At 35.7% G+C, this 4,282-nt stretch overlaps 1 non-coding gene and 1 pseudogene across 1 annotated transcript; both read right to left on the bottom strand.

The window, feature by feature from the left end:
• Positions 1-2,271: 2,271 nt before the first annotated feature.
• Positions 2,272-2,516, bottom strand: LOC118617783 (annotated as a pseudogene).
• A 991-nt stretch (positions 2,517-3,507) lies between these two features.
• LOC118617923 lies at positions 3,508-3,613 on the bottom strand. Its single transcript, XR_004956884.1, has one exon. It is a non-coding gene; the product is annotated as a U6 spliceosomal RNA (small nuclear RNA).
• Positions 3,614-4,282: the final 669 nt, after the last annotated feature.

Genomic DNA, 4,282 nt, shown 5'->3' on the forward strand with positions numbered 1-4,282 from the left:
TCAAATTTTATCATTTTCTTTTTGACCATAAAAATTGAAGCATCAAACAATATAATACTTTGATTCTGAAATAAGGTTGATGTATATTATCTATATAAATTCCATAAATATTTATTTAAACTAAACAACACATAGCGATATCACTAGCCTGCCAATATGTTCATGTTGGTTATCACTTTGCAAACAGAGGACTTAGTCACCATAAAAAATAAACAAGGATCTCTCCTACATAGGATAGCCTGAAGAAGGTGTTCAACAAAGGCAGGGAGTACAAAGAAAACATTTGAAAATTTGCAAAAGCAAATACTTCCTTAGCAAAAATTACTACTGATTTCATAGTTACCTGTTTAATGATCAATACTGTATATACTCTTATTTTATTTTTTCTCTATCCTCACATGAAGATATGTTTGTTTGCTTGTTTGTTTTTTAAATTGATTTTAAGGGAGAGAGAGACAGACAGACAGAAGGAGAGAAATAGCTATGTGAGAGAGAAACACTGATCTGTTGCCTCCCATATGTGCCCCGAGCGGGGACTGAACCCATAACGTACGTATGTGCTCTGAACAGAAATCGAACCTGCTATGTTTTCTTTTGGTGCTTGGGAAGATGCTCCAAACAACTGAGCCACACCAGCAAGAGGATGTACTCTTATTTTTATTAGTGAATTATTCAAGCATTGAAGATTATAAATTATCATATACCCAATAAGGAGAGTCAAGGTAAATTGAGAGATTAAAAAAATATAAAAACTTGCTGTCTCCTAGTTTGGTGAGCTATAATGCTGGATTTTTAAACATATTTTTAAATGGCTCAGAAATGTTGGAGCAAGTCTTTTGGGATAGTTAGCTCCTAGTGAAGAGTCAGCCTTATTAGGTCAATAACTAGGTGGATAATTAAGTGAGAAGAGACTGGGCCAGGAAAAAGTCACTTGGTTCTTGACCTGAGGAGATGCTGGCATAGGGGAGCTCTTTTTTTTTTTTTTTTTTACCAATCTTAACTCATTTTGAACTTTTAAAGACCAAGGATGAAGCAGACTACAATGTGTGAAATACAGACTGTATTCAAGCTCTGTTACACCAGCCTTGAGAGTGATCACCTTTGCTCTTATGGAGAAAAAAAAAACAAAAAACAAAAAAAACGTAACAAGGTGCCATGAGAATAGTAATCATTTGAGATAATGAGAAACTACCCAAGGGAAATTTGCAAAAGTTTGGTGGCAAAAAGTAGATAACAAGTTCACTAAATAACTTTCCAATTCTCATTTGAGCATTATTAGTAGACATTTCCATTAGTCCCCAAAACATCTCAAAATGAGTACTGGGAGACTTTAAGTCAAGATTCAAATTATATAGGGTATTGATTAATAAAGTCCTATAACCCTTATTAATCCTAACTTAAATCAGGTCCTTGTCAGCTGGCATTCTCATTTACTTCTTCCTTCCTGAACTCCATCATTTCCAGGATCTCTGGCTCTTTACCATTCAATCTCGGTGTGAATCAATGGACGTAGTTGACAAACTCCTGAGACTTATTTGGAAATGACCAGTTCTCAGTCTGTACAATGCACATGCTATTGAATTCTGAAAACTTCAGAAAGCAGAACTATGTTTAAAATAGATATAGCTATAGTTTGATGTGTTGAGTTTGAAGAGAAATTATTGTGATGTATTTATCTTAATTTCTGCAACTTTCAATAACCAAGGAAAGAAAAATAATATAATAATAAAATGTATCATACTCACTCCAGACTGTTGTACATTAACAACAATCCCTGTAATGTTGTTTTAGTAGATCTTCCCTGCTCTCCACATATTGCTTGCTCTCTATTATTTTTAGTTCACACATCTTCTCCCGCCCCCTCCGGCCTCCAGAGATGTTTGTCTAATGTATTCTGCCATAAAATTCTCCTAATTATCTTCTAGTGGCTTCTTACCATTCCATATAAAGTTTACAGTCTTTAATCCTTTCATTCTCCAATCTATATTTCTTGCTTTCCATAATGTTCTTTTTTTTTCTATTTATAAAATTTCAGTCTTCATTCAGCATTTTATAATTTTTTTCCATTCAGATGACACCATTCTAAATAGTTACTTTTTTTCTCTTTTTTTCAAGTTTCTAATATTTATTAATCAGTGTAAACCCCAACACAATACACTAACGTGATTTTGTGCGATTTGGAGGGGAAATATTTCCTGGTTGAGTGGAAAATTGTGCGGATGGCTTCTAGAACACCTTCATTCTAAGCAGTTTTATAATGACACATTTCATTTAGAAGTCTGGACCTTCTTTCTTCAGTTTGCTGCAACCTACATTCACTGAGTAGAACTTGCTTTGATCATGGGACCCACTTTGTTCCAGGGTTCTGGGTTATTATTTCTGTGCTAACAGACATCTAGATTAAACAATGCCAGGCGCAGGACATACAGCACTGACCCAGTACCTCCAGCTCCAAGAAACACAAAGAAGATCAAGCTTGGATGCTTCTTGGCCTGGCTGAGGATCCGGCAGAGCATGGTTGTGGCAGAGGGCCCAGGAGCGAAGAAAAACAGAACTTCATGGCCTGGGAGCAGGTAGCCAAGTGTATTGGGGGTGAGGGGACAACACCAAGTTTATATTCTTTGTACTTCACATCAATGTTAAATTTCTTCAAGTAGCAATATATAATGGCAATGGCTTCTCATACCATTTATTAGTCTAGAAATCCTCAATAAGTATTTTTTTTTTAAGTTCTACTGATACCAGCGTTTTAATCTCTCTCTCTCTCTCTCTCTCTCTCTCTCTCTCTCTCTCTCTCTCTCTCTCTCCGCAAAGGTATAAATTCCAGGACACTAAAAAAGCGTCATTCTACATTATTTATGGCATGAGTGTACATGTTTCCAATCATCTAGGTACTTTATTGCTCTAATTATAGAGTTTAGTATTGAATTGGCTAGATTATTAGTAGAGTGAGAAAATGGCATAAATGAAATGACTCTTCAATAAAGTCTGGAAAATTATTTATGAATTCTTTTTGTATCCCTTCCCCTCCTTCCATAAATTGAATAAAATGCTTGATTGGAAGGCATATAGTGCTAAAATAAGTTTATAAGAATTTATTGGCCCTGGCCGGTTTGGCTCAGTGGTTAGAGCTTTGGCCTGCGGTCCAGAGAGACCTGGGTTTTGTTCCCGCTAAGGGCGCGTACCTCGGTTGCAGTTTGTCCCTGGCCCTGGTTGGGTTGTGCGGAAGACAGCCACTCGATGTGTCCCTTTCACGTCGATGTTTCTTTCTCTCTCTCTCTCTCTCTCTCTCTCTCTCTCTCTCTCTCTCTTCTTCTCTCTCCCTCCCACTCTGTCTGAACAAAAAATGGAAAATGTACTCGGGTGAGGATTTAAAAAAAAAAAAAAAAGAATTTATTGGACTATTTCTTTTTTTTAATTAAAAATTTTTTCCAATTCTATGTTCAATATTATTTTGTGTTAGTTTCAGGTGTATAGCATATTGGTTATACAGTCATATTCTTTATGAAAACTGTGGAACGCTTCACAAATGTGCATGTCATCCTTGCACAGGGGCCGTGTCAATCTTCTCTGTATTGTTTCAGTTTCAGTATATGTGCTGCCACAGGAGCTCTGGACTTTTTTTTTTTTTTTTTTTCAGTAGTTGCCAAAGAGCTTGAGTCATATATTTTCAAGTGGCACAGATTTACATAAATCTCAGAATATGGAAGATTCATACATATATGTGTGGTGAAGAATACATATGCTTTTATTTGATTTTAAAATGTAAATATAAAATTTATACATTTTAACTTTTTTACCACATGGGGTATATTGTGTAAATATTTATTTAGCAAACATTAACATGACACACATGTAAGGCGGTGTTCTAAGTATAAGTATTACCTCATTTAATCTTCATAGTATGCTGGAAAACTGGACCTTATTGTCCTCATTTTCCATATGAGGAAACTGAATTATAAAGAGATTATGTAATCTTAAGTAGTGTCTGAAAATAGGATTAGATCCAGGCAATATATTTCCAGGATCTCTGCTCTTAACCACCATACTACATGATAATAGGTATCTGAGAAGGCTCATGATCTGGGAAAGAAAGAAATGGGCAAGGAAAAATAGGATTGTGAATAAAGATCTAAAAGTGTGTAGGAGAGAAAAATGGGAGGAAATAATCAAGTCAAAAAAAGAATTTGGATGAAGATAGGGTCAGTCACATTCCCCCTCCCTGTTCTCTCCTTTATCAAGGTGGGAGCTGAGGGGTAAAGGTCAACCTCTAACAAAGCTT

This window comes from Molossus molossus, unplaced genomic scaffold (assembly GCF_014108415.1).
Source record: "Molossus molossus isolate mMolMol1 unplaced genomic scaffold, mMolMol1.p scaffold_m16_p_5, whole genome shotgun sequence".
Classification (NCBI taxonomy): Eukaryota; Metazoa; Chordata; class Mammalia; order Chiroptera; family Molossidae; genus Molossus; species Molossus molossus.